Raw genomic sequence first — 25,369 nt, 5'->3', positions numbered from 1 at the left:
CGCTCCATCATAAATTTACTATTTACGCTTCCCGGTGTCGTGCTGGTTTTCCCGTAAAACTTCGACGGGTCATAACTTCTTCGTTATAACTCGGATTTCGGCGTTCTTTATATGTACGGAAACCTTGAGACATATTCTACAACATGGTTAAGATTATTTATTCTAAATAATATTTTGTCAAAAAGTCGTTTTCGACCCCTATTGCCTCTAAATTGACTAGCCCGGATCTGCGGGCGTTACAGAGCATTAGTTTAAGCGAACTAGGAATATCGATTTATTTCTAGACTTAAACTTAGAATGCTAAGAGATGATTATGAGGTGTGAGCACTAGATTATTTTAGGGATTGTGCCTAAAATGCTTTTATGTGCTAAATGCTTGTGCCTGATATGCTGTTATTTGTTCGGATCTGAGGTCTATTGCCGACCGGATCTGGAAACCTTATGCTTAGGATTCTAAGCGTTTAACTACGATATTAGAACTAGCATATAAACGTTTTGGGGGTGATCAGGATGATTTAAACGTCAATTCTAAATAAAGATCTAGATTCACCTTATTCGGTGTATAGATCAAGATGGCAAGGACCCGTAGCGAAAACGTGAATGCAAATGGGAACCGAGATCAGCCCCCAGTGATTAAGCAAATACCGGTTGTGGTGGCCGCTATTGAGCCAATAATGATGGCCGGAGTGCAAGCGATGATCCAGGCGATGTCGGATCGTCAAATGGAGGAAACCAGACGTTTGCTCCAACAAAATCGAGAGGAAGCGACCATACAGGTCGAACAGCCGGAGTTGAACGAAGGGCAGACTGAGGAGGGAAACTACAGTGGGACTGTTGGTCAAGCCAACCCACCGATAGTTAGGCAAAACCACTAGGATGGAGGAAATGATGGACGTGGATGCAAATACAAGGATTTCATGGCGTCCAAACCACAGAGTCTATCTGGAAGCCCGACGCCGGTGGAAGTCATGAACTGGATCTCTGAGATGGAGACGATGTTTGAGAGTTGCGAGTGTAGCAACAAGCTGAAGACCGCTCTCACGGTTCCTCTGTTGAAATCTGGAGTACTAAGCTGGTGGAAGCTACTGGCCGATTCAATGCCAAAGGTGAAGCAAGCAAGATATCTGGTGCAGTTGAAGATGCAATACTGCTCTGAGCAGGATCTTCTGGAGATCAACAACGAATTCCAGAATCTGAAGAAGGGAAGAATGAGCGTTACTGAATACGCTGCAAGCTTTACTGAGAAAATGAAGCTTGTTCCTCACCTCGTCCCAACTGAACTCTCCAAGGTTAACAAGTTTGCCCTCGGATTACCAATAGACTTTGGTGTGACAACCCGAAATTTCCATTATGTACAAACAGTATCAATTCAATAGAAGTTATAACAGCCACAGTTAATTTTCAGACTTTTTCGTTTAAGTTTGAATACGTCAGGGTTTACACTTCAGGAGATATCAGGAGAGTGGATGCACTAGGGTTTAGTGCAACTCTATTATTCCATCACTCTATTATATTAGAGGTCATTTCAGGAATAAAAATATTTTATGCCAAATCGTGAGTACCTCTTTCTAGTAGTGTTAGAAAGCTTAATATGTGTTTATAACATGATTTAGAAGGCTAAATCACTAGATTTAGGAGTTTACTCCCCAAGGTGTTCTTGGGCGGTAAACTCCCGAAACAAAGCCTAGACCGACCCTTGTGTTATGCTACTGCCTTAGACTCATTTGTATGTGTATTAGGGACAAGAAAACAACCAAGAATCACCCAAGTTTGGGAGTTCACGGCCCAAGAGTATCTTAGGCCGTAAACTCCAAATTCATGCTCAAAATGGTGCTTTTAAGGCACCTAAAGCCTTAGAATTTTACCTAGACTTGTTCCTATTTAATCTAAGGCCTTAAACACATCAATAACACATTTCAAAATGATTTTATGGCCATGACATGGTTCATGGGCCGTAAACATGATTTAAGGACACCAAAGTGTGTCAAGAGTCTTCATATGTTTGGAATAAAAGCCTAGAACTTATACCACTTATGCATGAGGCTTGAAAACAACAAGAACACCATTCCAAGGGATTTTACAACCATAAAATCCAAAGGAAATGTCCTTAGGGCCGTAAACTCCTTTAAGGAGTGTTTCTATGCCTTAAACCCTTCCAAGAATTTAACCACTAAGTTGGAATAATTCTAGGAATCATTTGGAACTTCAAAACACACAATACACCCATGGTTGGGAGTTTACGCCCGTAAACTCATGAGTTTACAACCGTAAACTCCATGTGTGATGGTATATGGGGAGTAAACTCATATATGGGGTCCTTTGGAACCCTAAACAGAAGTGCCTTGTCCCACAATAGCTTAGATGCAATCCTTAGGGCTTAAAACACTTATATAAAGTGTTTATTATGTCTAGGATGTCTTAACATTATCAATTAGTAATGTGAGACTAATTGAGTGCATATATGTGTGATTATATGTTCATTAGGATCGTAGTGTGTGTACAAGTCCTCAGTTGACACCTAGCAATCCTACACCGTCCAGTTCATCCGAACCACCATCTACATGTGAGTTCATACCCCTAATCTATGTTTTAAATGATTTTAAATGCTTTAAAAGGGGGGAATACAAGTAGAAACAAACATGTTATTAAATCATTGATATGTATTTTATAACTGTGTTTGTCATTTAACAGACTTCACATACTACAAAATGTGATGCATGAAATGGTTTTAAATCTTAAAAATACTTTGTTATCAAATGTATTACTTTTGAACTGTTTATCAAAATGACATCAAGTCACTTTTATGTTGTTCAAAACCCTTGGATGTCTTACAAAACCATTTTACATTTTCGAACTAAACTATGCATATACACTTATATTCTTATATATGTATTGATGTTATAGTTTACATCTTTCATTTAGTTTCCCACACCCTTGAGTGGTAAGGGTGTATAAACCTACTTGATCAACCAATTACATTTCAGTAAATTATCATAGGGATAATTTGAAGATATCAAACATTACTCCTATTACAAGGAATCACACAAGAGTCAGTTCATTCATGAGTTTATACTAGTACATTACCTGATACATGAGTACATATACATATGCTTACCCGATATATGAATATGTTTACATATACTTACCTGTTACATGAACACACTTACATGAATACCATACATGAACACTTTTACATAGGTGCATTATCTTGTATTCACTTACCTGGATACTTGTACTTAGAACTACGAGGATGATTCATTAGTACTTTCTGTGTAAATTATCTTTCCTATCCCGGTTCAATGGGATATCTCGGCGGGACTTACCATTCCGAACCCCACTAATTAGCACCAGTGGTCGATGACCATCTACGGAGGTCTAAGGTTACTACTTATACTAGGTAGATCGATAACCAGGGCTAACCCCTTCACCCACCTGCTGCTGCTACAGAGGACAAGTGGACAATCTTCGATTGTTCATAAGGTTATTACTTTTTCTGGACAATCTTCGGATGTTCATTAGGTTACATATTTTGCTTAATGAAATGTTGTGTTAGTCCTAGTACCCAGTGACAACACTTACAGTAGTACATTTTCCTGTTTACTTTATTTTGTGATACTTTCACATAAACGATGAGTTAGATTAAGTACTTTAGTACTAATCAATTGAAGGAAAAACTATCATTTTACTTACAAAACATTCGGGTCTTGGTAGAAGACTACATCTCAAACTGATAGAAAATAAGGGATTTTCTAGGGCTTTTCATACTTATATCATCATTTTCATTTAAAGGTTAGCATGACTTTTAAAACAGCTTTTCAAAGCAAGACAATGACACTTAAATACTTATGAATTCACCAGCTTTAAAGCTGATACTCTCTTTCCAAATAACTTGTATTCTCAGGTCATCAGTAGACAGGTACGGTGGCCAGGTTTTGAGAAGACGGAACAGACAAGTCTCGTCTTTTATTTTGATTGTATATTTTTGGTGTCTTATTACAATGAAAGAACACACATGTATTAAAACTTTACTTATAATGCAATGGATGATGTTGTTGCTTGTTTATTATATTACACTGTTGTGATACTGTACATGACGTCCTCCACCCATGAACGTTTCCGCCGTTCGTGGTTTTGGGGTGTGACAGATTGGTATCAGAGCATTGTTTATAGTGAATAATATATCAACCTATACAAGATATACTAACTATAAATACATTGGGATTAAAACACTCTGTCTAAGAGTTATACTTTTAAATAATAAAATATTTAACAAAGTATACGTGCCTGCATTCATACTAAAACCAGTGTCACAATGACAAGAACAAAAGTATTACGATTATTGAATATCACAAGTAAGCCTGGGGATATATAGTCAGTCTTGGGAATGGCATAGCCTGATAAACTATGCTGGTCCGAGGAGTGATTAGCATATGCCCAAGAATGGTTGTGATATGGAAACAAGTCTAAAAACTTACCAACACCACCATATAGAAATACCATAGGGGTATTTGGTCTTACTATAATTATCTTAGTAGGTTCGTCTATTTAGCTATTTCTTATATCCCTTTCCTCGCGTAGATTAAAATGGCTGGATTTCACCACGGGGATTTGTACTTCCCGAACCAGGGCAATGCTGGTTGGCTAGAGGCAGAACCAGAAGATGATCACCGAATCTCTTTGGATGATCACCATGCTGAGGATTTTTCCGATAGTTCTGACTTGGAGCCTGAAGTCAACAACCAACCCCCAGCTGCTCAAAACCCAAACCTGAACCCCCGCCCTGTGTTTCAAGGACCCACACCCCTGTGGGCCACGAACTTGAATACATGGAGCCAGGAACAAGGTCAGCCCATTCCCTACAATGGAGACTGAAGTTTCTACAACCTCACCGAAGGAGGTTCTACTGATAGAGTCCTACCAATCATGGTGCGTAGGATTTCTCGGAACACGATAATGGCTCAGGCGACTATCAATCAAGTCTTGGAAGTTGACGCCAACTCTAGTGTTAACACTGTCCATATTCGCCAACTAGAGTCTGCTCATGAAAGGACTCTGGTCCGCAATGCAAATCTGCAGAGGGAACTTGTTGAAACCCGAACTGAAGTTAGTGAACTTCGAGCTCAACAAGCAAGGTTGGATAGGCGTATAAGGGACATTGAACGTCTACTGTCGGGATCAAGGACTAATGCTAGCAGTTCTCGTCGCCGATGGAATATTGTCAACTCATCTTTTGGATACAACCTAGTTTATGTAAAAGTTTGGTCTAATTTCCTGTCTTTATAAATCTTAGATCTGCTAGGTATTGATCTAATCTTAATTCTGTCAAAAATTTCCATCTTGGTTGATGTATACTTCTAGGCCATTTTTCCCGAACTTGTTACATCTGTAATTCAAGTATTATTGACAGATATCAAATCTTATGGAAATTATTATCCAAATGCTGTCATCTTCATTTAGTCATTCTATTCATTATGTTGTTGGGCTATGGGGAGTTAGTCCATGAAACACACTCATTGTTCATTTATTCTTATCCATGTCATCATCTTTTAAACGTATAGTTAAAGATGCCGCCACGCAGAAGTACAAGACGTAACCCAAACAATGAAGCACCGATACCACCACCCCCACCACCACCTGAACCTCTTCAACCACCTACTCCTTTTGATGCCAGCATGTTCCAGGCAGCTTTCACAGCGGCGGTTGCAGCTGCTGTGTCAGCAATCAATACTCCTATCCCTAGTGGATCGGGATCAGGTGCACCTCCCTCCAACCACGGCGAAAGCCATGGACACTCTCGGGAATGCACCTACAAGGACTTCACAAACGCCAAACCCCGCAGCTTCAATGGTACTAGTGGGGTTATGGTGTTAAGGCAGTGGATTGAGAAGATGGAATTTGTCTTCGAGATCTGCAGATGCCAAGAAGGCAACAAGGTCAAGTTCGCAGCTTGTACCTTCTCTAACAGAGCATTATCATGGTGGAACGGCCATGTTAAGTATCTGACTTTGGTGGTGGCGTATTCCATCGGCTGGGAAAAGTTGAAAGACATGCTGATGAAAGAATACTGTCCTCGAGGTGAAATACAAAAACTCGAGCGGGAGTTCTGGGGTCTTCAAATGGTTGGATCCGACATCACGACCTACACAAACAGGTTCTGTGATCTGGCAAACTTATGTCCTGATATGGTTGCTCTTGAGAGCAAAAAGATTGAGAGATACATCTGGGGACTGTCGCCCCAGATCCAGTCAAGTGTGATAGCTTCCAGGCCTATTACCTTCGATAGCGCCAAGGAACTAGCACAATCTCTCATCGATCACCGGAAACCTCAGAACCCAACAATCCCTGCATCCATACCACCGAAGGACAACAGTAACAAGAAAGGGTGGTCTAAGAGGAAAAGAGGGGCTTCGCAAGAATCCTCCAAGAGACAACAACTTGTGGCAATCAATGTTGCCACTGTTACTCCCGTTGTCCCTGCGAACCCCTTACCAGCAAAAGCTTATGTTGGATCTCTCCCGAAGCGCAACAAATGCAGCTTCCACCACCGCGGACCTTGCAGGGAGATGCAATGCACCAACTGCAACAGGAAGGGGCACACAGCCCGTTACTGCCAGGCTCCAACAGCTCTAGCCACCCAGGTTCCTAATGTCGGTATGGGCCAAACTTGCTACGGTTGTGGCGAGGTGGGTCACTACAAGAGGAACTGCCCTAAAGCGGGGACGGCTAGCAGAGTAGGAAGAGTTATGGCCCTAGGCCACGAGGAAGCAGTAGTTGATCCCACGATAGTTACTGGTACGTTCCTCCTCGATAACTCATATGCTTGCATACTTTTCGACAGTGGAGCAGAGAGAAGTTTCGGAAGTCACAAATTTGCACGCCTGCTTAAACAAAAACCATGTGCATTAGATAATTTATTCACGGTAGAAATGGCTAACGGGAAAACAGAGAGTACAAACTGCATATACGTAGGTTGTACCTTAACATTATATAGCCATACTTTCAAGATAGATCTCATGCCAGTCCCAATTAAATGTTTCGACGTTATCATCGGTATGGATTGGTTAAGTCTTATTCGTGCCGACATTATGTGCTTCGAAAAAACAGTTCGTCTTAACCTTCCAAACAACGAAACCTTAATTATCTACGGCGACAAACCTAGTACGAGCCTTCGCATCATTCCGTGCATTCAAGCTCAGAAGTGCCTGCAAAAGGAGTACCATGCATTCCTCGCACACGTCGTTGATACAAGTCAAGAAACGAAAAACATTCAGAACATCCCTGAAGTACGCGACTTCCCCGACATATTCCCAGAAGAACTTCGCGGTTTACCACCGCAACACCAAGTTGAGTTCAGAATCGACTTAGTGCCAGGATCTACTCCAGTAGCCAAATCTCCTTATCGTCTGGCACCGGCTGAAATGCAGGAACTTTCCAGTCAACTTAACGAACTTCTCAAGAAGGGATTCATTCGACCAAGCTTCTCACCATGGGGAGCACCGGTCTTGTTCGTCAAGAAGAAAGATGGATCGTTTCGCATGTGCATCGACTATAGAGAACTCAACAAACTTACTATTAAAAATCGTTATCCTTTTCCTCGTATTGACGATTTGTTTGATCAACTTCAAGGAGCCAATTACTTCTCGAAGATAGATCTACGATCCGGATATCACCAACTACGAGTGTTAGAGGAGGATGTTCCCAAGACAGCCTTCCGAACTCGTTATGGGCACTACGAGTTTGTAGTGATGCCGTTCAGATTAACTAACGCGCCTGTAGTATTCATGGATTTGATGAATAGGGTGTGTCATCCTTACTTGGATCAGTTCGTCATCGTCTTCATTGATGACATACTCATCTACTCTCGAAGTAAGGAGGAACATAGCCAACATCTCCATAAAATCTTAGAAACATTGCGATCGGAGAAGCTCTACGCGAAGTTCTCCAAGTGTGAATTTTGGATTCGACGAGTCGAATTTTTGGGCCATTGTTAGCGAAGAAGGTATACACGTGGACCCTTCCAAAATTAAGGCCATCGAGAACTGGTCAGCACCAAAGACACCTACTGAAATTCGTCAATTTCTAGGTCTAGCTGGCTACTATCACAGGTTCATTCAGAACTTCTCCAGTATAGCAAAACCTCTTACGACACTGACCCAGAAGGGCGTAGCCTTTGACTGGGAAGATAAACAAGAAAGAGCGTTCCAAACGCTCAAATGAGCCTTGTGCACCGCACCAATATTGTCCCTCCCCGAAGGGAAGAAGACTTCGTAGTCTATTGCAACGCATCAAACCAAGGGCTCGGATGTGTTCTGATGCAGCGAGGTAAAGTCATAGCCTATGCCTCGAGACAGCTAAAGACACATGAGGTTAACTACACAACCCACGATTTTGAACTAGGAGCAGTTGTGTTTGCTCTGAAGATCTGGCGACATTACCTGTACGGTACAAAAAGCACGATCTTTACAGACCATAAGAGTCTGCAACACATTTTCGACCAGAAAGAACTCAACATGAGGCAACGACGTTGGGTCGAGCTATTCAGTGATTACGAGTGCGATATTCCTTATCACCCGGGTAAAGCCAATGTAGTAGCTGACGCCCTAAGTCGGAAAGAATATTCTGGTCGTAGGGTCAAATCTTTGACTCTGACCATCCATTCACACTTTTCCATGCAAATAAAGGAGGCTCAGATCGACGCTTTGAAACCTGAAAACGTGGCTGGTGAATCCATCTAAGAACTTGGAAGTCAAGGGTGGTGGAGCCTTGTACCTCATGGATCGGATTTGGACACCGAAACACAGTGGCTTCAGAGACTTGGTCATGACCGAAGCTCACAACACTCGTTATTCCATCCACCTGGGTTCAAATAAGATGTATATGGATCTTAAAAAGTTATACTGGTGGCCTAACATGAAAGCAGACATTGCTACCTTCGTGAGTAAATGCCTTACTTGCGCAAATGTCAAGGTCGAATACCAGAAACCCTCCGGTCTTCTACAACAACCGGAGATACCAGAATGGAAGTGGGAGCGGATCACTATGGACTTCATAACCAAGTTGCCCAAGACGACGGGTGAACTTGATTCCATATGGGTCATCGTCGATAGACTGACTAAGTCTGCACACTTCTTGCCAATCAAAGAAACAGACAAGATGGAGAACCTCACACGAACTTAAATTAGGGAGATTGTAAGGCTGCACAGTGTTCCTTTATCTATTATCTCGGACAGAGATAGTAGATTCGCTTCGAGGTTCTGGCAGTCATTACAAAGTTCCCTAGGAACTAGGCTGGACATGAGTACATCCTACCATCCACAGACCGACGGACAAAGTGAGAGAACTATCCAAACCTTGGAAGACATGTTGCGTGCTTGCATGATTGACTTTGGAAAAGCTTGGGATACCCATTTACCCCTCGTCGAATTTTCCTACAACAACAGTTATCATACGAGCATAAAGGCATCTCCATTCGAGGCCCTCTATGGCCGAAAGTGTAGATCCCCTCTGTGTTGGGCTGAAGTGGGTGATACCCAGTTAGCTAAGGGACGAGTTCCTGAAAGCACTCTCACGGGTCCGGTGATCATTCGGTAAATGACAGAGAATATCGTTCAAATTCGTGAACGATTGAAAGCCTCTAGAGACCGACAGAAAAGCTACGCTGACAAGCGAAGGAAACCATTGGAATTCCAGGTGGGCGACCGAGTCCTACTGAAGTTCTTACCCTGGAAGGGCTTGATACGCTTTGGAAAGCGTGGGAAGCTCAATCCAAGATACATAGGGCCTTTCGATATTCTCGCAAGAATTGGCCCTGTGGCTTACAAACTCAATCTACCGCAAGAACTCAGTAACGTACATCCTACCTTCCACGTGTCAAACTTGAAAAAGTGTCTATCCAACGAGACTCTTGTTATTCCACTCGATGAGATCGAGATCAACGAGAGCTTCAACTTCGTGGAGGAACCAGTAGAGATCATGGAGCGAGAGGTCAAGCAAACAAAGCAGAGCCGTATCGCGATAGTGAAGGTTCGCTGGAACGCAAAGCGTGGACCTGAATTCACTTGGGAACGGGAAGATCAGATGAAACTTAAATACCCTCATCTGTTCGCTTAGTTATGTGTAATTTCTTACTTGCTTAAATTCTAATTTCGGGACGAAATTCCTTCTAACGGGGGGATGATGTGACAACCCGAAATTTCCATTATGTACAAAGAGTATCAATTCAATAGAAGTTATAACAGCCACATTTAATTTTCAGACTTTTTCGTTTAAGTTTGGATACGTCAGGGTTTACACTTCAGGAGATATCAGGAGAGTGGATGCACTATTATTCCATCACTCTATTATATTAGAGGTCATTTCAGGAATAAACATATTTTCTGCCAAAAATATCTCAAGACTATAAATAGAATTATGAACCAAATTCATTCATTATTCACATTTCCAACTAGAGAAAAGCCATTTTCTCTCTCACAGATCTTCGGGTTTTTATCCCAAATCGTGAGTACCTCTTTCTAGTAGTGTTAGAAAGCTTAATATGTGTTTATAACATGATTTAGAAGGCTAAATCACTAGATTTAGGAGTTTACTCCCCAAGGTGTTCTTGGGCGGTAAACTCCCGAAACAAAGCCTAGACCGACCCTTGTGTTATGCTACTGCCTTAGACTCATTTGTATACATATTAGGGACAAGAAAACATCCAAGAATCACCCACGTTTGGGAGTTCACGGCCCAAGAGTATCTTAGGCCGTAAACTCCAAATTCATGCTCAAAATGGTGCTTTTAAGGCACCTAAAGCCTTAGACTTTTACCTAGACTTGTTTCCATTTAATCTAAGGCCTTAAACACATCAATAAGACATTTCAAAATTAGTTTACGGCCATGACATGGTTCATGGGCCGTAAACATGATTTAAGGACACCAAAGTGTGTCAAGAGTCTTCATATGTTTGGAATAAAAGCCTAGAACTTATACCACTTATGCATGAGGCTTAAAAACAACAAGAACACCATTCCAAGGGAGTTTACAACCGTAAACTCCAAAGGAAATGGGCCTGGAGAGAGCGGATGTGGGAGAGAAAAGGAAATTTGAAGGATCTTCAAAGTCCAACGAGAAGAGAAAATTCTTGAAGAAGTTCGAAAGAGGAGGAGGAAGTGAAGAAAGATGGTGCGGAAAGTGCAAAAATAAACACACTGGAAAATGCGATGAGGAGGTGACTTGTTTCAAGTGTGGGAAGCATGGGAACTATGCCACCGAGTGTACATTCAGCAAAAGGGTGTGTTACGGATGTAACAAGGAAGGGCACTTCAAGCAAGACTACCCAAAGAGAGAGGGGGCTACAAAGCCAAATGTGCCGCCAAAGCCAAAGGCAAGATCATTACACATGATCCTCGATGAAGCGGAAAACAACGCAAGGAACCAAGGATGAGGAATTCATAGTCGAAGATCGAGTTATGAGGTAGCCAAAGAGATAGAACCATATGATGTAGCCTATTAGAGGCATAGTCTAGGGTGAACTTGAACACCTATGTAATAGTTTCGAGAAATAATAAAGCCTTTGTTTTGTTATCTGATGTGTTAAACTATTATGTGATTTTTTTTGTATAGTGACTTGGAAAGTTGCGAGACAATACTTGGGACGAGTATGAGTAGGTGTGAATGGCAGTAGAGGCCTATACTACCGGAAGCACAGGACTCACACTTGGATAAGGGAAAGTCACAAGGTTACCAAGAAGCTAGTAATTGATTTCGTTTTATTCAAGTATGTCGCCATTGTTTCGGTAATGACTAAGAAGATTGTTATTATCCCGACCCTAGTGGTCATATCACATTGAGTCCGACTACGATGAGTAGGTTACGTGGTTCAGAGAACCAAGTTTGATGTAGCGTCCGACTTAAACCAAACGGTTGAAATCAAAGCGATCAATAGAAGTATCGCGCTGGTTGTTAAAGAAGTTGGTGGCTAGAAATGCTACATGATAAAATGTGATTATATCACAGTAGACCATGAAAGAAGGCATAATCCATTCCGGAATTTGACTCTAAGAGACCTGAGTCTAAGCATTGCTACATACGATGATAGGTCATTTGAATATGACACATCGGTCAATTGTAGTAATCAAATTAACTTATCATAAGTTTGTTAAGAAGAAGAAGGAGTCTCTGATAAAGAATGAGGTTGTGACACGAAGGTCATGATTGAAAGTCTAACGAGCAGGTGCAAGACCGAGCACCGCCTGCAGACAAGGAGTCCAAGAGTTAGATACTCGTTCAAAGCAACATAGAAGTTACAGTTATTACCTAGGATGAAGAGATAACGTATGGAGTCATTATACAATCCTATTTCGTTGATGATTCCAGGACATAATCATCCTAAGGGGGAGATAATTGTAACTCCCGTAGATCCAGGCTACTCAATTTAGGGGCAATAGGGGTCGAAAACGACTTTTCGAAAAAAGATTATTAAGAATAAATAATCTCAACCAAGTTGTAGTAAATTTTACAAGGTTTCCGTACATATAAAGAGCGTCGAAATCCGAGTTATAACGAAGAAGTTATGACCCGTCGAAGTTTCGCGACGGAACCGACACGATATCGAGAGGCGTAAATAGTGAATTTACGATAGAGCGAGATTTAGCCTTAGCGATCTAAAAGAAAGTCATAGTATATGTTAAACCGAGAGTGTGCATAAAAAGAACATCCAAATCTGACTTCGTATGAGGAAGTTTTGATTTTTCTAAGATTTAGCATAACAGTGCACAGCCCGAAATCTGAATTTTAGATCGGTCGATATTTAGCCAAAATAATCTAAATGATAAATGAAGATATCATTAATAGGAGTTAAACGATAAAAAGACAGTCGAAAATGGAGCTCATATGCAAAAGATATGGACGAAGCTTAGTCCCTACTTTTCGAGCGCTACGAATTCGATACAGTTTTGTAAATCTGGGATAGAGTGAGAATTAGCCAACGGGATCTAAACAAAAGTTTTAGTACTCGTAAATACCAACGCATGGATATAAAGAACGTCGATAATAGAGCTCGTATGCGAAAGATATGGATGAAACTTAGTCCCTACTCTTCGAGCACGATAAATTCGATACAGTTTTGCAAATTGGAGATAGAATGAGAATTAGCCGACGAGGTCTAAATGAAAGTTGTAGTACTCATAAATACCAATGCGTAGATATAAAGAACGCAAAAAACGGAGCTTCTACGTCGAAGATACGGACGAAGCTTAGGGGCTACTCTACGATAAAATCCCTATAAATAAAGGATGAATCCTTCATAATTTCTTCACACCATAACCTTTCTTTCTCTCTCTAACTTCTCTCTAGCCTCCTTAAACCCCTCCAAAGTCTAGGGAACCTCCCTAGAACGAGAAAGAAGCCCCGGAGCGCCCGACGGCTCCGAGAAGAAAAGCTTTCGGCTCGGAAACGCGGCTCCAGCGAAGCCCGGTTTTTAATAAAAAAAATCCGCTGTAAGTGAGCTACGCCTATACTATATTTAATATACCTTTTATTTAATTATAGTAACATTATTAGGACCTTAAAATAATTATTTGGGCTATTATTACGAGTTATATTGAGTGTTATTTAACGCTTATATAATAGTAATAATAGCTAGACTGTTAATTAGTCGCGGTTAACGTTAAAACTAAACCCTAGTGGTAATGATACTAGGTTTTGTCGAGGGAAATTGTTTTAAGAAGTAACGAAGTGCTGTCCGAGTGCCGAGTCACCACCTTACCAGGCGAGTGCATAATTACTTTCATCTTACACATAGATATGAAGTATTTTATATAAATTACGTGCTATGCGTGCATATTACCTGAGTACTTGCTGTCTATGCTGGATGAACGATATATACACGTTTTAAATGATTTAAACTGTATATGTCTTTTATATCTACGAAAATGTTGGGGTAAGACATGGGTAGATGTAATAGATGAAATATGAGTTGGATGATGAGTTGAGAGGTGAAATAGATTGTGAGGTGAGGGTGAAAGGTGGACGATGTGAGAAGCCTTTTTCCCAAATGATGGCCCAGTCATTCAGCAGAGTATGGATGACAACCACGGACTATTCTAGACAGTCCAGTGGAACACTAGCAGGCTCACAACCTATAGGTGTTGTGAACGATGTGTTCACCGGTGTACTCTAAAAACCCATTGATATGTATTGCGAGTGGACTCTCGAAAATGATACTGTCAATAAAACCTTGGCAGATGCGCCTAAAGGATTCTACCGGCAGAAGCGCCTAATAGAGAACCTCATAACCCTGGCAGATGCGCCTAAAGGACTATTCCAGCAGATGCGCCCCATAGAGAATGTCACAATTTTGGCAGTTGGGCCTAAGTGATAGAACTAGCAGTTGTGCTTGACAGATGTGTCATTTACAACGATGGAATTCGTACCTATTCCTTAGGATACTCCTTAGGAATGAATGAATAAGAAATAGCTGATTCTTAGGTAGATTCTTAAGAATAAAGAAAACAATGGGGATGGGCAATTGGGTTAACTGTTTGAGGCCGGCACAGGCTCCAACACTGACTACATTGAGGATAACTAATTGATGCTAGAGTAGGGGGAGCCCACGAGGGCTCAAGGTATTGCTTTCGAACTCACTACAGAGGAGGCCAGGGCGGCGTTGGACGTCATTACTGGTATGTTTCTATTTATTATTCTGTCAGCTATTTTATGGTATGCTTATGTTTATGATTATGCTAGGTACCTTCTTAGCGAACTCCTTGCCTGCTCTTTTACTTTTTGACTCAGGTGCGAGTAGGTCCTTTGTATCTCAGTATTTTAGTAGGGGTTTTGGTATGACTATTGGATAGATGGAGTTTCCGTTGTGGGTTTCTATTGCCAACGAACACGGGATATCTGCATCGAACATTTACCAAGGTTGTGACCTTGAGATTTTCGGGGTACCTTATCCGATTGATTAGATTCCTATCCCCATGGGGGATGTGTGCGTGATAGTAGGGACTGATTGGCTGAGCAAGTATGGGGCTATGCTTAACTACGAGGGTTAGCGGGTGGTAGTTCAAATCCCAAGTGGGGAAGAACTGGTTAACTGTGGAGATGGTACCAGGATTGGGTCAACCTTTTGTTCTGTTGCTAGGGATTGGTAGTATATTCAACATGGTTGTATGGGCTATCTTGCGTATGTGGTTGATACTTGATCTAAGAAGCAGGTTTTGGTTTTAGATAAGCCTGTGGTTATGGAGTTTGCAGATGTGTTCACGGAGGAGTTACCCGATGTGCCTCCCGAGAGGCAGGTTGAGTTCAGGATTGACTTGGGTCTACGTGCGGCTCCGATTGCCAAGGCTTCATACCATATTGCACCACCTAAGATGCAAGAATAAACCGAGCAGTTCCCCTCAGGGAGCACCAATTTTGTTTGTCAAGAAGAATGATGGTTAACACCGGATGTGCATTGATTGCCGGGAGTTGAACAAGTTGACGGTGAAGAACCATTATCTCCTTTCACTGATTGATGACCCTTTTGATCATTTGCAAAGTGCATCTTGGTTCTCCAAGATAGATCTGAGGTCTCGGTGTCATCAGGTCAGAGAGAGAGAGAGGAGGACATGGAGAAGACCATGTTTTGTACTTGTTACGGTCATTATGAGTTTGTGGTGATGTCATTTGGGCTCACCAATGCGCATGCAACATTTATGGATTTGTTGAATCGGGTATACATGCCAATGCTTGATCGATTAGTTTTTGTTTTGATTAATGATATCTTGGTATATTCTAAGACCAAGGAGCAGCATGAGGAGCACCTTCGAGAGCTTCTAGGAGTTTTAAGGTGAGAACGGTTGTATGCCAAGTTCTCTAAGTGTGAGTTTTGGTTATGAGAGGTCGAGTTCTTGGGGCATATCGTTAACCAGGATGTGATTTTGGTCGATCCGTCCAAGATCGAGGTCGTGATGTAGTGGGATGTTCCGAAGTCCCCTTGGGAGATTAGGAGTTTCTTGGGATTTGGGATTTTCAAGGTATTATCGGAGATTTATTAAGGACTTCTACAAGATTGCGGTACCCCTTACTTGTTTGGCGAGGAAGGGCATGGATTTTCGCTGGGGCCCTGAGCAGCAGGCGACATTCGAGACTTTGAGGCAGAAGATATGTGAGGCCCTAGTGCTGCCCTCCCTGAGGGTGTTGAGGATTTGTGGTATTTTGTGATGGATCCATCATTGGTTTGGGAGCAGTGCTTATGTAGTGTGGGAGAGTTGTTGCTTATGCTTCTCGGCAGCTAAAGCCGCATGAGATCTGTTATCCGAATCATGATTTGGAGTTGGGAGCAGTGGTGTTTGCTCTTAGATTTGGTGGCATTACTTGTATAAGGTCTGGTGTACTATCTACACGGATCACAAGAGTTTGATATATCTCACGGATCAGACGAATCTGAATATGATATAGCATAGGTGGCTTGACGTGGTTAAGGATTATGACTGCGAAATTTTGTATCACCCCGGGAAAGCGAATGTGGCCGTTGATGCTTTGAGCCACAAGACGGGTAGTTATGCTATTTTGGGTCTATGTATGAGGATATCGATTGATTCTCCGCTTCTTAATCTGATTAGGGAGGATCAGACCGAGGGAGTCAAGAAGGATAATTGGAAGCAGGAGAGACTTAGGGGTGATATTGACAGGTTTGCTAGTGACAGTCATCGATCATTGACCCGGTACGGTTTGGGTGCCAGATTTTGGTGGGATCAGGCAGACTGTGCTAGAGCAGGCACACAAGTCCTGGTTTTTGATACACCCCAGAGCCACCAAGATGTATCGAGATTTGAGGCTTAATTGTTGGTCGATGTGCATGAAGAGAGAGATAGCCTGGTATCTCGAGAGGTGCTTGACCTGTCAGATGGTCAAGGCCGAGCACCAGAGGCCACATGGTAAGTTGCATCCATTCGAGATTCCTATGTGGAAATGAGAACATATTACTATGGATTTCATCACCCAGTTACCTCGGAGGGCTAAGGGATTCGACGCGATATGGGTTATCATGGAACGTCTGACCAAGAGCGCCCACTTTCTAGCCATTCGGAAGATTTATTTGTCGAGAAGTCGGTCGATTTATATATGTGCGATATTTTTTCTTGGCATGTTATTCCAATCTCCATTGTATTGATTGAGGTGTTCGATTTACATCTCTTTTTTGACAGAAGTTCCATGAGGAACTAAGTATAGGGTTGCATCTTCGCACTGCTTATCATCCACATACTGACGGTTAGAGTAAGAGGACCATTTAGACACTCGAGGACATGTTGAGAGCATGTATCATAGACTTCAGTAGGAGTTGGAATTCCTACCTTCCCTTGGCTAAGTTTTCTTACAAAAACAATTATCACTCCAGTATTGGCACGCCGCCATTCGAGCTTCTCTATGGGAGGAAGTGTCGTACCCTATTTTGTTGGGGAGAGATTGGTCATAGAGTCATGAGAAGGACAGAGGTAGTTCTTCAGATGATAGACTTATTCAACGTATTAGATAGAGATTGAAGATAGCTCAGAGTCGGCAGAAGAGTTATGCCGACAAGCATCGACCTGAGTTGGAGTTTCAGGTCGACGACATGGTATTACTAAAGGTATCCCTCTGGAAGAGTATAATACGCTTCAGGAAGACGGGCAAGTTGGAGCCATGGTATATTGGGCCATTTCAAGTGATCTACAGGGTTGGAAAGGTACCTTATAAATTGGATTTGCTTAAGGGCCTCAGTCAGATTCACAACACCTTCCATGTGTCTCACATTCGGAAGTGTGTAAATGATGATTCAACAGTTATTCCTATGGATGATATTCAGGTTTATGATCACGTGAACTATGTTGAGAGACCATTGGAAATTTTGGATCAAAAGACGAAGGCCTTGGGCAACAAGGTGGTGTCCTTGGTCAATGTTCAGTGACAACTTCATAAGGGTTCCAAATAGATGTAGGAACCTGAGTCAGAGATGCAGGAGCATTACCCTGAGTTGTTCACCTCAGCGGACTTCGAGGACGAAGTCTAGTTCAAGTGGGAGAGAATTGTAACATCTTGATATTGAGGAATTTTCATTTTAAACCCTAACTATGAGAATTTATTTCAATTTAGAACTTGGATGTGAATTAATTTCAAAATTGGAAACCAAATGGCATTTTCGTAATATTTAGGAGTTGGGCACAGACGTTGGGCGTAAGTGGCCATAGTGTAAACCCTAATTTTTAGGGTTTGGACCCTATTTAAGCATCCTTACGTTCCAAACCTACCTTCTTTCATCATCCTCCAACCCACATTAGTCGCCAAGCAAACCCTATCCTTTTTTAGAGCATTCTTGAGCTTTTGTGTGTGTTTGGAAACCTTGAAGGAGAGAGGAAGAATAGAATATCATCTTGGAGGAGTGGGACTCTTTGGATCCATAACAACAACATCATTTGGAGGTAAAAAGCTCTGAACTTGATTAAGAGTTGTTTAGATCTTGTTTAGTTATGAAATGATGTTCTTTTGGTCCCATAAGCTTGGTATTATGAGTATGGATTACCCTAACCTATATAAGTTGTCCTTTCAGATGTTTTGAATCATCTAGAAGCATAAAAATGTAATCTTGGTTTAGATTCCTTCCATGTATGAGTCACAAGGTCTTAATGGGTTAAGTAGTTAGGGTTTTGTGTTTGGGCACTTAATGGACATAAAGTTGGAAACTTTATGGTTAAGGACGTTATTTTAGGGTTGGATCTAGATTATAGACAAAAGAGCTTAAGGATTAAGCTCTTAATAAGAAATAAATGAAGCCCTCACAAACGTTGGGTGTAGCTCAGGAATGCTTAGGGTTCGAGGTCAACCAACTCATTTTCTGGTCAAGTTGTGTATGCTGGGCGTACAAGCTGAGTACGGTGGGTGAACTCAACACTGTTGACCAATTTTGACTTTTTGACTTTTTGGAATCTGAACAAGTTTGACCTTAGGGTATTTTGGGTATTTTGAGTGGTATTTGAGATTAGTCACTATTTTATGAATAAGTGACGAGTAGATCTGATATTCAGAGCAGAGACCTATTTAGCTATTTGTTCAGAGTGAGAGATGAGTTTTCCATCACTGTACTTATGGGTTGAAGGCACCAATGTCGACCTACTGAGTTATGTATCCTGGTTTAGAGGATGTTTCTATGATGTATTAATTTGTTAGTATTGAGTGCTGGTATATAGGATGTTGTTATGCAATAGTGATTTGTAGATCTGTCTGTTAGTTTGTTGACTGGTTATATGATTATCTTTTACGGTTATATGTTATATGTTATGTATATGTTGACATAGTATGGTTGGGTTGAGGTAGTACTGCTTTGTGCGGTAGCCAATACCCAGGAGCAAGCTAGCCATAAGATGTGGCCCTGAAGAGCAAGCCATACTTATGATGTGGGCTCGAGAGCAAGCCAAATATGAGTTGTGGGCCTGAAAGGCAAGCCAGACTCATACTGTGGGCTCAGGGGTAATCCAGTATGTTAGTTGTGGACCCAATATGCATGTTGTTATATGTTTGTGTGTTGGTACTTTGGGGGAACTCACTAAGCTTTGGCTTACAGTTTCAGTTTATTGTTTCAGGTACTTCAGATGACCGTGGCAAGGCGAATGTGTAATCATGCACATCCTTTGGTTTATGTTGTTTGGATTTTGGGATACTCTGATTACTAAATTACACTTTGGAAACAATGGTTTTGTAAACATTTATGGTTATGAGTTTCTAAAAAGTTAAAATTTATTGTGATTTTGGGATGTTACGGTGCAACTAAATTTTGCTTGGACCTTATTCCACCAAAACTTACTCTTCATTCCATAACAAAGTCACAATCCAATTATAATTCATAATTATATTTATCTGTTTTGAAGTTATAATCTTATGTAGCTCTTTACATAAAGATATTCTTATAATTTAATTATCTCATATACATTCTCTTCATTCTTCTTAAGTACTCTTAGAATGTCCTCATAGCCATTTGGTGACTTACCCATTTATCAAATTGGTATCTTTGATACGCTCATAACATAATCATATACCATGTCTTGTGCATAATATGACATACATGATAAATTTATTTGTCAAGCAAATATAATATAAATCATTTTATCAAGCTCAAACTTATGTGCTCGGTCTTTTTTAGGCAGGCTCAAATGGCGCCATGTGGTAGTGCCAATAGTCCTATAAAGGAATCTTATATCTTGATCTATTTCAAGATATTGTCAACATATGCAAAAAGATTTAAAAACTTTAACATTCATCTTTATCTATCTCTATAGATTTTACATTCCAAGAATGTATCTTGTCTTTCTTTTGTCTTTCATCTTAAAATCACTTTCTGAGTCAAAGCGAAACGACCTTCTATAGATGGAATGTTATTTCTCATGACTAAGTATGTCACATTCATACAAGATTATGAATATAACTACCACCCCCACTAATTGTTAGTAAACATAGATGTAATCTTCATTTTGATAAAAAAGCATAACTTATGTTTTCATATTAAAATAATGATTCCAACTTTGAGATGTTTTCGTTATATCCACAAGTGGATCTTAAGGCTTACACATTTTGTTAGGATACCCAACTTAATAAAACCTTCAGGCTAAGCTATATAGACATCTTCAAGTCTTGCTAAAATATGTATAGATCTCCAAGTATGTCTTCTTTCTAAACGTATTACTTATTCCTTCTAGCCTTTATATAGAGAGGAAGATTAATCAACCCCATAGTTGACTATTATACAGGGATTACATCTCAGTGTTCATGAATCTTAGTCATTAATCATGTTCAAACTCTGATATAACATTTTGGTAGTTGATGGATTTTCTAGAAACCATCAAGAAGACTCGTCAATGAGAGATTCCATATTTCTCATGTTATAGATGATTCCTACTATACATGTGAACAATTTGTGTTTACGAATATCTATTATTCATGTTCAAAAAATCCTTGTTGAAACTAGTGCCAACCTTTACTACATCAGGTTAAGGTTATTGAGTTGCTTCAAGTTCCATATGCCTCCGATTTATTTTGTCATTAGAAACTTGCTTTTTAATAAGCCAGGTCTTTTAGGAACAAGGGAACTTATTATTGGTGGGTTTGTATAAATAATCTAAGCAAAATTTTAGAGTATTCTACAAATATGTATTTAGCAGATTTTATGTAACGCCCTGTTCTAAATGAATTCCTAATTAGAGGCTGTGGCCTAAAGAGCGGTCATCATAAGGATTATGGCCTTGAAAAATGTAAGATTTAGGCCCATTTGGATATGGTTAATGTAGATATGTGACCTAATAGATCGGTTTGCACTTTGGAGTCAAAGGGTAAAATGGGACTGTAGTGTTTCAGACTTCTTTTATGAATTATGGATTTTAGTTCGATGTGTTTTAAGTCAAAATTAATTAGATAGAGTTGTAAAGCTCCTCAATACCTTTCTGTAGATATAAAGAACATCAAAAACGGAGTTAGAACGAATAAGTTAAGACCGTTTTGAAGTTTGGGTGGTTTTGGCCAAGCTGAGTACACTTGGTGTACAAAAAGGTGTACACCGGGCGTACTAATGGAATCCTGAGTACGCTGGGTGTAGCAGGAGTACACTGGGCTTATGCAATCAGTGCCCAAACCCTATTTGCATGGTTTAAGCCCTATTTAAGCTCCTTAACTCCCCCAAACCCACTCCATTCTTAGCCTCCACCCCTCCAACACTCCTTTCATGAAACCCTAACTGTAGATGAGCCTTTTGATCTAAAAGAAGGTGATTTTGAGTTCTTTGGAGTATGCATGTTGCACCTTGGAGAAGAAGGAACTTCTTGTAGAAGTGTTGGCTGCAATGGAGCCTGTAGATCTGGACTTTGTTCTCCCTGATCTATCTTCTAGAGGTATAAAGTTTGAATCTTGATGATGCATTCGTTAGATCTAGCTAGTTTTGGATGTTATGAGCTTTTGGTCATTTTAGTGCGTAAAGTTTAGATCTTAAAAGTTTGTGACCTTTTTATGGATAAAGTTGGAAACTTTATCCATCTAAACATCATTGTGATTCAGATATGAAGGTTGGAGACTTGGACTTAGTAGATTAAGTTGAAAAAGATGCACTTTTGGTCCCATTTTATGCTTAAAGGCTAGATCTTGGTGGTTTGGACCTTTCTAATGGATAAATTTGGAAATTTTATCCATTATGGAGCTTTTAGTATCCATAAAAATGTAATCTTGATCCTTCTATACCTTCCATGAGAGTGTCATGCTGTCTTAATGGATTGATAAGTTAAGGTTTTAGCTTTTGGACCTTTTCTAGACATGGAAAGTCATAAAGGTGGTAACTTTGTGACTTAGAATGATGTCGTGGGACTAGATCTTAGTGTTGGATGAAAGGACTTAAGAGATTAAGCACTTAATGGAAAATTGCCATTTAGTCGGGTACGATGGGCATACCTTCGAGTATGTTGTGCATACTCGTATGTGGTCCCGATTCTGGTTGGTAAGTACGCCATGCGTACGAGCTGAGTACGTTGGGCGTACTCAGCCTGAAGTTTGACTTGTTGACTTTGACTTCCGTTGACTGTTGACTTTTGACCAAGTTTGACATTGGGCCAAACTTGAGGGTTTGGGCCTATTAACTAAGCTTTTATCTGGTTCTGGTATTGATAGCCCAGGAAGTCGGCGAGGCAGCAGCTAGGGATTCTTCCAGAAAGCTTCTGCAATCGAGGCGAGTCTCCTCACCAGGGATGAGCGTTGGAACTGGACCGGTTCGGAACCGGAACCGGTATTACGATAGTATAAGAACCGGTAACCAGACCGTCGGTTCCAATACCGGTTCTGGTCCGGTTCCGGTCCCGGTCCCGGTTTTCTGGTTATTTTTCCAAACAAGAACCGGTTAAAATTTAGGTGAAACTAATGACTTTTTCGGTTAAAAATTAGGTACAACTAGTTTAGATGCAATTCATAATACTTACATGTTGTTAAGTTGGCTTCTAAAAGAACATAATATTCAATAATCAAGTTTCAAAAAAACATAATATTCAATAATCAAGTTTCAAAAAAACATAGTGGTGTTCAAAAAACAAACTCGTCCCCACATTTCAATTTTAATACAATTCAACTAATCAAGTTTAAGCCAAAATAATTCTCTCTAACTATCATCTACGTCTCCATTGGTCTTTTTCCCATTGCTTTGTCATTGTGTAAAGCTTCCTCAATCTCTATATAAAACACAAAGCAAAAATGTTGTTAGCATTTACTAAAATGTAAAGGTCGTATAAAAATATAACAAGGATTGAAAGTACAAAATACCCATAGCTACTTCATCATCATTTAAAATGTCGTCCACGTTGTCTATTATAAGTTTTCTACTCTTTCTAACCCAATCTTGGGTACACAACAAAGCTTCATTGTAGGATCTAGCAACAATAATTGAGACTTCATTGTAGGATCTAGCAAGATCGCAAAGTAAACATAATCACTCATCTTTGCATAGTCGATGGACTAAAGGTTTTGTTGAAGCCGAAACGTTCTCCGTTTTCGTCTTAAACTTTTCAAGGAAATCCACCATCTCTTTTATCGCCTAGAAATCCAAACGATCCGGTACACTTTGTAGATCCTTCTCATACGATTTTTCTATCAAAATCCAAAAATAAAAACCAATTAAACTTTCATATATAAATAAATGAAAAAAATGCTGCATTGATATGTTGTCTTTCTAGGCTTGTATCTAATTCAATATTTAACCAAAATATGATTTGCAAAAGTCTAAACTGAAGTATAAAGACTAAGCTACATGTTGAAAAAAATATCAAGTGATTCCGACTTCATATGAGTGAGTTATGCTATTTTAAAAACCGGGACACAATAATAAAATGTGCTGAAACAGAAAAAATGCTACATTGATATGTTGTCTTTCTAGGCTTCTATCTAAAGTGATTCCGACTTCATATGAGTGAGTTACGCTATTTTAAAAACCGGGACACAATAATAAAATGTGCTGAAACAAAATAAGAAAAGTAATACCTTTGATGCCAAATTCCACAAAAGCTTCCCATAACTCGTAGGCGGCTTTCAACAACTCAAATGTCGAGTTCCATCGGGTTGGAGAGTCGCCAAACAAAAATTTCTTTGTTTCCAACCACATCTTTGATGGCTTTTTTAACTTCTTAATCCTTTGTGTTGAACCTCTAATATACTTCACCGCCTTTTGTGCACATTCCACATGATAGTTATGGTATTTTAACCCAGCCTTCACAATAAGGTTTAGGATGTGAGCCATACACCGTATGTGGAAATGTTTTCCACCGTCGTAAATTGTGGGAAACATTTTAACCAAAAATTCGATTGATGTGTCGTTACACGTGACATTATCGACAATCATTGACATAACATTTTTCATACCCCACCCATGTATGCATGCTAGTAACTCTCGTCCAATTTCTTCACCTTTATGTGTATCTATCTCCCTAAAATTGATGACTCTCCTGTGCATGACCCACTCGTCATCAATAAAATGGGCCGTGACAACCATGTAATTGACCTTTTTACAAGAGGATGTCCAAGTGTCGGTTGTCAAGTGTACAACGGTGTTTGCATTACTGAAATACTTGAGCAATTTATTCCTCTCATCTAAGTAAAACTTGCCTACGTCTCGGGAAATTTTATGTCTAGAAGGCAAGATCACCCTACCATTAAGCGCGTTAGTATATTCAATAAATGCTTCATTTTCAACATACTTGAATGGTAGTTCACCAACGGTAAAAAGGCCTAGTAATGCTCGTTTGATCCTAGTGTCATCATGTTTCCATGTTTGTACACTAGTCCCACCGTTTGGTTCCTTCTTAAAATTCAATTTGGCTTGCTTTTTATCATTTTTTTTCTTTGTTTTCCGAGTTTAACTTGCAATTCCTCCAATGTTTGTTCATATTAGAAGTCCCGTTTCGGTCCGTATCGGCTTTAAGTATTGTATGACAATGAATACATTCCACACTTTTCCTTTCAACACCATCATCCTCTACAATCCACACCGGCTCGAAGGCTACCCAACAAGGAGCCGTTCCTTTACCATTATTCCTTGCTCTATCTCGTTTGCTAGTAATTGGTTTTGGCACGCCTCCATTCCTTTTTCGTTTCTTAGGACTTGGCTTTGGCACATCTTCTTTTCCGGATTCGTCACTAATATTATTAATTACCGGTGGTGTCTCACCAATAAAATCATCTTCATAATCCTACATTTGGAAAATGAGTTCAAAAAATATTATATATCATCAAGCAAAATGAGTTCAAAAGAAGTTTAATTCAATTTGGATCAGTGACATTATTTTACACCAAACTAAGTTCTAAGATTTTATTTGTATATTATTAGAGTTTTCTCAAACATGAATTGAATATT

This window comes from Lactuca serriola, chromosome 9, assembly GCF_051521515.1.
Source record: "Lactuca serriola cultivar US96UC23 chromosome 9, Lser_US96UC23_V15, whole genome shotgun sequence".
NCBI lineage: Eukaryota > Viridiplantae > Streptophyta > Magnoliopsida > Asterales > Asteraceae > Lactuca > Lactuca serriola.
This window is presented reverse-complemented; position numbering follows the sequence as displayed.